Below are 10,881 nucleotides of genomic sequence, written 5' to 3'. Positions count from 1 at the left end.
AAAGATGAAGCCTGTGCTTTATCTTATAGCATACTTTTAAAGCATCAAGAGGATTCTTTCTCCTTCTCCCTCAACATGTCACAGATGAGAAGGAGACTACATAGGATATTATGAATTCAAGGAAATTCCAGAAGGCTGTCAACCAGGACCTACTTTCCCATCATTATCCTCTTTCTTTTAAAGGTCAGACACTTCTCAGTAGTTCAGGCTAGATAGAGACTAAGTATATACTACATAACACTTTTGATATATGATGTGGAATCTATAACTGCATTATTAGAATTATGTTCATACAATTATATCCTTAATAATCCTATTCTTTAAATCAATGGACTTTTTAGTATTATGTAAAATTCTATACATTTACTGACAAATATCTTATTGTTCTCAGGCTCCTCACTCTGTCTGCAGTGAGATATGTCCTGGATTCAGGAAATCCCCTCAGGAAGGAAAGATTACCTGTTGCTTTGATTGTACTCTTTGCTCAGAGAAAGAGATAGCTAATAGGTAAGTGCATGACTTAGGAACAAATTTATGATTACTCCCTTGTGTTACCCAATCCCTGAAACACAAATGTTGTATAATAATTGCATAGTCAAAGACTTCCTTCTTTCACCTTGTAAATTAATTGTGACACTGGATGACACTGCTCCTTGAAATAAAAAATACAGGCTCTGAATTACTTGTAAGATTATTTTTTTCTACTCATTTTACACATGATTATTCCACTCCTTAGCAATGTAAGTTTAATGTCTATCATATGAAGTGTGAAGCCTTTTTAAGTACATGGTCTCTATCTTCTTCAAGTTCACTTTAGGGTGCAAAAAAAAACAGACATCTTGTACACCTTTATTTCCTAGTGACCAGAAATGTTCTTTCAACAGAGTGTGCACTCTGTGTTGGGTTTGGTCGAAGAAGCAGGCAACAGTGTTTTGCAGAGGATGATTGTACAGCTTTTGTTCTCCACCACTTTATTGATGAGTCAGATGGACAAATATAATGTCTGCAAGGAATAGCTAATGGGTTCTTATTTATATTGCATAGAGACATTCAAGGAATTCCAAACATTTCTGTCCAGAATTTTGGATTAGTTGTTTCAGTAGTACACAAAAGACTGAGAATTAGTATGGCAGCATTTAACATGCAGAAACGTTCTTTTTATTTTGGTCTGTCAAGGGGCTTGAACTCTGAGCCTGGCTGCTGTCTCTAAGCTTCAGCTAATGGCAAACACTCTACAACTTGAGCTAAATCACCACTTCTGGTTTTCTGGTGGTTAACTGGAAATAAGAATCTCATGGGCTAGGAAGATGGCTCAATGGTAGAGTGCTTGCCTTGCATGCATGAGGCCCTGGGTTCTATTCCTCAGCACCACATAAGCAAAAAGAAAAAAGCCAGAAGTGGTGCTGTGGCTCAAGTGGTAGAGCACTAGCCTTAAGCTGAAGAGCTGAGGGTCAGCGCCCAGGCCCAGAGGATAGGCCCCATGACCGCCCCCCCCCACAAAAAAAAATAAGGGTCTCATGGACTTTCCTGCCTGGGATGGCTTCGAACCATACTCTTCAGATATCATTAGCCACATGCTCCAGTATGTGCAAAAATTTTTTCATAGGCTTTTACAAATGGAAATAAATATTATGGGTGATAGTCACAGTATGTAAAAAAAAAAGATTCAAACTGAAAAAGGAAAATGTAGGCAAGAGTGTGGGAACATGAAGAAGAAATAGAAATAGTACTGAACATATCAAGGAATAATTTATAATATTTTCTTTTGTTGCTAGTAAGTGTTGACATGTTAGTATTATCCCTATGTAGGGATTCCCAATATTCTTTTAAGTAGTGAAAAGTGACTATTGGTTATTTGACTTCCTCACTAGATATGGAGCAATGTGTAAAGTGTCCTGATCACCAGTATGCCAATGCAGAGAGTAACCAGTGACTTAAAGAGATGAAAGTTTCCTGGCTAATGGAGAGCTCTTGGGAATGGCCTTGACCTGCATGGCCATTTATTTATGTACACTAACAGGGAATTGTCCTTGGAGTCTTTGTGAACATCAGAACACCTCCACTGTCAAAGCTAGTGATCTCTCATTATCTTGCCCATGTAATTGCAACCCCTCTGTACAGCATTTTCACAATTAAAAAAAAAGCTAGTAGCCAGGCTCTCAGGTACATCCTGCTCATCTCCCTCATCTTCTGTTCTCACTTTCCTTTGCTCTTTAATGGCTGTTCCAACACAATCACCTGCATTCCACAGCAAACCACGTTTGGAGTTGCATTCACAGTATCTATTTCTGCTGTCTTGGCCAAAACTGTAAATGTGGATCTGGCCTTCAAGGTCACTTCTCTAGGGAGAAACATGAGGTGGCTGCTGCTATCAGGGGCTCCTAACGTCACCATTCCTATCTGTACTCTGATCTAGGTACCTCTCTGTGTACTCTGACTGGAGACTTCACCTTCCTACTCTTACACAGATATACACTCTAAATGTGGCCATGTGCTCATCCTGTGTAACAAGGGTTCCCTCACCACTTTTTACTGTGTCTTGGGATACTTGGGCTCCCCTGGCCCTGGCCAGCTTCATTATGTTTTTTCTGGCCTGGCACCTTCAATGAAGCCAAGTTCCTACCCTTCAGCATGCTGGTGTTCTGTAGTATCCGGTTCACATTCCTGCCTGTCTACCTCAGTGACAAAAGGAAAGTCAGGGTGGCTACAGAGGTTTTCTCCATCTTGGATTCCAGTAAGAGTTGCTGGGTGGCATCTTTGCCCCCAACTGCTACATCATTTTGTTAAGGCCAGATAGAAATTTTCTGCATGGCTTCCGGGACAAAACACATATTATGAAAAATAAGTCCTCTTATGATTGAACTTACATGGATGACCAAATGTGCAGATGGTCTACATTCTTTTTTCCATCAGATATTAGTTTATATTGTTGTAATGAATTCCATGAATAAGTGATTCGCACTCATTTTTCTAGTAATGGTTGAGTCACAAGTTGTAACCAAAGCCAGGTAAATTTGAATATCATTCTATTTTTTTATTTCTATTTACTGAGTACTTATCTAATCATCTCCACTAGTGTATTTTCATTGCTTCTAGTTTACAAATTATGCTTTCTTAAGCATTTGCCTAAATTTGTTTTTTTGCTGCTAGTCTGTCTGGGAATTGATCTTAAAGCCTGGTACAGTCCATTTATTTATTTATTTATTTATTTATTTATTTATTTATTTATTTATTTATTTATTTATTTATTTATTGCATAAGGATAATGTTTCACCAATTGAACTCTAATTTTTGCTCTGTGATAGTTAACTGGAATTAATATTCTTTTTGATTTCCTGTCCAATTTAGCTTTTAACCTTGACCACCAGATCAAAACTTTCTATGTAGCTTAGTTTATACATATTTTCCTAATTTTTGAAATATAGTTTCTGCCTGCCTTTATATCACTATTCTTCTTAGTCACAATTCATTCATATTATGCACTTTTAAAAGTGCATGGTTTCATATACTCAGTTGAATGTATTTTGGTTCATTGTTATATATTTCCATTCACACATCTGCCTTTTTCCATATTCCTCAATCTATTTTGTCAGATCCATCTTCCCCATGTCCAATTTCATTCCCACTGTCTTTCCTTTCATTCCTTTTCTTCTTCCTCTTCTGTCTCTGCTTTCTCTGTGTTGTTTCAGAATTTCAAAAATGGATTTTATAAGCTACAAAAATACACTTCAATTGTATACCATAATGTATTGGCTTTATGAAGTAATAGCTAAAAAGTAAAGATTCATAGTAGGTTGTTTACCCATGGCTGGATGTATTTTTCAAGTAATTCTTTTTTTTATAGCCTTAAAAATATTATATATACAAAATTATATGCTTTTATTGTCGGTCTGTTGGGCTTGAAGTCTGGGCCTGAATCCTGTCCCTGCACTCTTCAGCTCAAGGCAAGCAGTCTACCACTTAAGCCAGAGCACCACTTCTGGTTTTCAAGTGGTTTATTGGAGATAAGAGTCACAGACTTTCCTGCCTGGGCTGGCTTTGAAAGTGATCTTCAGATCTCAGTCTCCTGAGTAGCTAGGATTACATGGGTGAGCAACTGTCAACTGACTTAAAATTATATACATTTTATCTGTCTATAAATACTTTTTCTTTTTATGTTTCCAATTGATGTGATAACAAATAATTTTTACATTTCTATTATTTTAATTTTATAAGAAATGCATTATTCGAAACAGATTGAACTATTGGGTTTTATACTATGTTTAAAGAAAGACATGACTATTTCTGACAAATGGTCACATAATGGCATGCCTTTCTGCCCTGTCCTTTGGTTTATTGCACCTTTCTGTCTTCTGGCATTTGTATTGCTTTATGTGAAAATCTATTTTTTAGTATATCTGAGTACTATAAATGTTTTCCTTCAACATGCAATTAATGAGTCCAATGATATTTAATTTCTACTAAGAGAATGATTATATACTAACAATGGACTTTAGTTTTGAATTGGAAGTATTGGCAAAATTCCACATTACTCTTTATTATCCTTTCATAAGGCATACTACTTTGCAAATATTTCTAAATTATTAGTATTTTATCAAGAGATGGTCAAAATTCATTAGTTTCTAGAAAGTTTACGTTATCTTTCTTCTTTATTTTAATAATTTCTTCAATACAATTGGATTATTATTGGTGAATTAAACACTGATTGCACATTAACACTCGTCGCGACACATGAGGTCCCCAACTATCCATTATGCAGAACTAAGTGCATTTAGGCCATCAGGAAGGAAAAAAAAGTTATAAATCTGAGAAAAAAAAGAGAAGAGATGATTCTTTACACAAACTGACAAGGTTATGCAAATAGTATGGCCAATTGTAGAGATGAAGTTCTGGTATTGACATTAGTAATAATAAAAATATGACATTCAGGGGCTGGGAAGGTGGCTCAGTGGTAGAGCACTTGCCTTGAATGCATGAGGCCCTGGGTTCAATTCCTCAGCACCACATAAGAGAAAAAGCCGGAAGAGACGCTTTGGCTCAAGTGGTAGTGCACTATCCTTGAGCTGAAGAGCTGAGGGACAGCACCCAGGCCCAGAGTTCAGGCCTCATGACCGCCCCCCCCCCAAAATGACATTCAGTGGATAAATACCCACTTCAATAAGGAGTCATGAGCTAAGCAGGTCACACATAACTGATAGTAAATATCCCAGAGTAATACATATTAAATATACACATATAATACTTTATGTCCATATAATGGGTATTCAATGATGGGTCAAAGTGTGGGTGGTCTCAGTTCCCTCACAGCTCCATAAAGATGTCCCCACGCTTTGATTAGTTTATTTTGATTTGAAGCAAAAAAAAAAAACCAGTGAAACTCTGTTACCATCATAGGAAGGTGATGTCACATACTTTACTTTATAGTTCTTCATGGAAGGATACCGAAGGTCATATATTTTCATTCTTTATTTTTGGCATGCCTGGGTGGACACAGAGTTAATACTCCTTATAGAAAAACAAATTGAAGTGAGCCGGAAGTTTTAAGACATGTCTGATCAACCACAAACCACATTTACATACTGAAAATTATCATCCAAAAATATGCTGTAGAAGCAGAAATTCTTTTGTTACATGTAATGTCTTATAACATTTGACTTTGAAAATTACTTATAAATTTCTCTAAGATTGGATATATTTATATTTGAGTGTGATCATGGCATTATTTTGCTTTTGTTTTTGTGTCAACATTGGGGCTTAAATTCAGGGTCTGTAGTGATACCCTTTAGTTTTTTTTTTCTTTATATAGATTAAGTGAATACATAAATTTCAAACGTTTTACATCACTGTGGGATACTGATACTTATTCTCACAAACATGTTTGTAGGGTTCATACACCTTATATTTCATTATTGTGTCCATGAGCTTTTATGTACAAAGCAAGCACTCTAACATTTAAGCTATAGGACAACTAAGAGTGTATCTGGTGATTGAATAGAGAAGAGAGTCTCACAGACCTTCCTTCCCAGCCTGGATTTCAATTGTGATCCTCAGACCCTAGACTAGCTGAGTAACTAGGACGCTCATCACAAAACACTTTGGAAAAAAGTTCTCTTGTTTTCATGGATGTCGTTTGGTATTTGATATTGAATTTCCCCACCCACTCCATTTTCTCTAAAATTGGATCCATATCTTGATCATGGGTATATTTGATGGTAGTTGGGTTGTACCAATTCTGGGTCTTGAACTTGACTTCCTGGGAGTTGTCCTTGAGCATTAATGCACAATACCAGCATGCCACTACTTAAACCACAGCTCCACTTCAGCATTTTTTGGTGATTCACTAGAAATGAGAATCTCAGACACTTTCTTGCCCAGGCTAGCTTTGAACTATGATGCTCAGATCTCAGACTAGTAGAGTAGCTAGGATTCTCAACACCAAAAATAGTTTCATTCATTGGTGCTTAGAAATGACACAATTCTATTCATGCTTTTCCTTTATTTTTGTTTTATTAAGGGAGTGATGCAGTAAATGAAAGATCTTGAGGGATTGCCGCAGCACTTGTAGGTTTGCTTACAAACATTTAGGAACAGGATCATGTTCCAGTTCTTACCAGGCAGAGACCACTCCAGCTTCCTAATATTGTGTACACAGGACACATAGATGCCTACTGGGATGAGAAGTCCAGGGGTTTGATAGCTAGGAAGTTCAGGAAAAGACACCCAGTCTCTTCCACCCGCACAGAAGAATGCAGGGTGTGCTCCATGGAAAATGAACTTGTGTCTTGGGTTTCCTCTGTGATGCCGACAAGAGATTCTAGAAGATGCATGTGACTACATAAGCAGAGCAGAAGGCTAGGAAGACCCTCGGGGGTGAGCTGCTAGTAGCCATGGGGCTCCAGGCTATATAATTGGCATTTTGGCCAGTGATCACAGAAATTGGTACAGATCTGGACCTTCTGGTTTGGCCCCCTCTCTCTCAAGACCTGTGCCAACTGAGCCTGAACCTGGGCAAATCTGTAGGGGTCAAGGTTCCCTAGGCCCCACTGTGGAGGGCAGTAGCTCTCCAGTGGGGTAAGGTGGGGCCCTCGCTTAAATGGCCTCGCCTGGCTGTGTGGTACAGTAGGTTGTTCAGGGTGGCTGTGGAGATGCAATTTCCATAGAAGCTGAGGAAATGCAGCTGGGAGCATTGGCTTAGGGAGGGCAGGATTGTCAAGAGCTGGGGTTCAGTGATGTCACAGTGCTCCAAGACCAGGATCTCCATGGTGCCGGTCACTTGCTCCAGCAGGGCTCACAGGGACTCAGGATTGAAACAGCCCATGCACAAACTCCTCATATACAGGTGCTTGAGCTGCCTGGCACAGGGACACTGGCACAAGGACTTCACATTGGCTTCCTTCAGTGAACATGAACTCAAAGTAAAGGTGTTCAAAGTCGTCGAGTTCCTGAGGATGGAGGGTAGCCATCCATACAGGACAAAGATATCCTGCACAGGAAACTCCTGGAGATGCTGAGGCTGCCCCAGATGCGCCATGTATTTGCAGAAATATGAGAGATTACTGAAGCTGGAAGTGTAGAAGTTGTCACTTATCTTGGAGAAGAATAGGCAAAGGTTCTTTGTCTGACCCCCGGAAGGAGAAAATTTTCTCATGGTTTCTGGACACCAGAAATTGTTCAACACAAGTTCAGTGATGGAGTCAAAGCTCACCTCATGCAGAGCCTTCCGGATTTTGTAGAGGAGCCAGACAGAATCTGAAGCTTGGTTGAGCACAGTTGGACTCCTTCTTTCCACTTCCTGGCCCACTAGCGGAGATAGGTTTGGAATTCATCCTGGGTGCCATCTTCAATAGTCAGGTTAATGGAGAGGATCAAAGGCTGTTCTTCAGTCCCAGCTGAAAGGTGACTCTCTGTTGACCTTTCAGTCAGGACTTCCAGAGAAGATAATCGTGCCATGGAATGATAATTCTAAATCCTTATCTCAAGTTGCAATTGCCACAAATTGCCACAAACAGCACTTGCTGTTTCCACCCAATGGGGTGCTCCTTCTTGACAATTAGGAGATCGAACCCATTGAGGACACTAGGAGATCAAGCCCTTTGAAGGCCTCCAGGTTTGGTGATTCTGCCAGATTCCTCAAGGGAAAGAAGAGGAAGGGCCAGGCCTACACCATGGCCTTCAGCACCTCTGAGTGGCCCTGGACACAGCCCTCCATAAAGAGTAGGGAATAATAGCACTGGTAGATTCTCCAGGGCTGAAATGACAAAGGAGTGGTTGCTCAGTAGGCTTTGCAAGGTTAGATGCTAGAGCATGGATGGGGTCCTTATGCTCATCCTGGTGTACCAGACATGGACCTTGTGTGCAGGACTCTCTGAATCTCATCAGAGCCAGGCACTGACTGCAAGCTTCAAGATTCTGGTACTAATTTTTGGTCCCTTGGCATGAATTTAACCTGACCCCACTCTCCAACACATACCTTTCAATCAGACAGCAGCTTCTGCTGGGATTACTGACCCACACCCAGCACCCGGGCACCTTCTGAAGAAACTCGAAGGTGATAGGATCATAGGCCTGATTCCCACAGCCCTGTTCCTCATTCAAATGGTTGGCAAACAACTCAATGGATTCCGCACCTTTTTACCCTAATTCTGCAAGTCATTCCCACAGATGGCCCATTCCCTGAGTCTGCAAAGCATCCAAGAATAGCAGCCAGCCCAAATTTTGAACATCCACATAGATATCTGGAAATGATCTATCTTTCCTTCCCTCCCTGCTTCCTTTCTTCCTTCCTTCATTCCTTTCTTCCTTCTATTTTCTTCCTCCCTCCCTTCCTCCATACCTTTCTTTTTCATTTTGTGCTGTTCTTGGACTTGAACTCAAGGCCTGGGCTCCATAAATGAGCTGCTTTTTGTCAAAGCCATTGTTCTATTTAGTCACAACCCTAGCTAAAGAATCCTAGAAAGTCTCATGGACATATTTGTCCCCTTTGTATTTTAATTGTGACCCTGAGCTATTCATGAATAGCTAAGATTCTAGGAGTTGTAGAAATTATTTTCTATTCCAAATCTTGTACCTTTTTATTCAAATGTACTTTCTTGTATAGCCACAAAAGTTGGTCCTGGTCAACCAATTCACTGTGGCTGTTTTAATTATTGCATTTGATAATTGCTACTAAAACTGATCATTTATCTACTGATAAATGTATGCATATCTGTAAGTTTTCTATTTGTGTGGTCCTTGCAAATAAACTTCTTAAGCTTTTTGTCTACTCATTTAATTTGGTGCTTTATAGGTTTTCTCTGCCCCCTTAGGAAATAAAGTATATTTTTGTGCATTTTTGTGATTTCCCACTTACTGAAATATATTTAAACTCATCTAAATAGTCTTCCGATTACATTTTACTGTTCATTAGCAGTGCACATATCTTAGCATGTTCCCAACTCAAGGTATCCATAATATAAACAATTGAAATCACTCACTTTATAGTACCATTATCTATAAACTCTTAACTACATTGGTGATATATCCATAATATCAAAAATATTTTCTGGGAGACCAAATTTGAACATAGAAAGTTGAATTTTTGTTCCAAATTTGTGTAATTATTCTTAACACTGCATATTTGTGTAATCAGAGTTCTTAACATGTTTTGTCCTATTCTCTAGATAATTCCCTTTAACCATTCTTATAATGTGACATCTGGAAATATAGTCTAATCATTTTATGTTTTTCTCTAAACTGTTTAATTCCACTCTTTTTATGTGAAAGAACTTTTTATAGTTGTTTTTCAATCTGCATGAGTGATTTTATTGCCTCTTTCTCTACTGCCCCATTCAGCAACTATAGTCATGACTTCTTTAAGTGATTTTTATACAGACATAATTTCTCTGTGGTCTTTTTGATGATCTCTAATTATTTGTTGATATGTAAATACTTACATTCTTTCCCCTTGGTTTTAAGGATTATTTGCGTGCTATGGTTCATATAATCCCTTTCATTACACTTCCGACAGTTGAGAAAAAGGTTTGTCTAATCAGTGTTGTGTCTGAAATTATGTTTACATTGCATTTTCATATTTTATTCCATCATTTTCATTTTAGAATAGAGTTTTGGATAACAAAATGGCAAAAGTTTAGATATCAGATTCACTATTTTCAAGTGTAGTAATCTTCTGTTTTAGAAATTTCTGAGTTGGTTAGGCATTTGGGAAATCTGTTTGTTTTATAGCAGAACATAGGCAAAACTCTACAGTTTCAATCTGGTCTCTTTACTGTCTTTTCCACAGTGTCAGAATTCAAGGAATTTTCTCTGTATATCAGTGTGAGTACATGGTACAGCTTTTTATTTAAAAATAGGGTTGTTTAAGTCTCTGTGTTGCAACCTTTAAGAATATACAATTGAAAGAGTATATATTAGAAAGTCAAGCAAATGAAGTGATCTTGGTCAATAAACTGGTTTTTCTAGTACAAATGTGATGCAACTCTTTCTTACATTCCAAGGTATTAGTACCTCTAAAAGCAATGTTCTTAGAAAAGTCTTTCTGAAAATTGACCATAACTAAAATGTGGGAGATAAGGAAGTGCGATGTATTTTCAAGATGGTATCTATCAGTGCAGTATAACAAATTTCTTCCCAAAGTTCTTTGCATTTTACAAAGCCTTTTCACCTCATGCATCTGAGAAGACAGTGTTACAGTTATACTTTTAGAGGGGCAGGTTATCACATTGGAGAAAGAAGAGAAAATCCACTCTATCTTTTTCCTTCAACTAAAGGAGAAGGACTGAGGCAGAAGAGGTGAAACTAGATTTTTCAGGTGTTACACCAAACAGCTTGATTAAGAAACACCAGTAGAGTGTACCATGGTCCTCAAATAGAAGTAAGCATACC

Source organism: Dipodomys merriami, unplaced genomic scaffold (assembly GCF_024711535.1).
Source record: "Dipodomys merriami isolate MVZ:Mamm:240054 unplaced genomic scaffold, mDipMer1.0.p SCAF_1469, whole genome shotgun sequence".
NCBI lineage: Eukaryota > Metazoa > Chordata > Mammalia > Rodentia > Heteromyidae > Dipodomys > Dipodomys merriami.
This window is presented reverse-complemented; position numbering follows the sequence as displayed.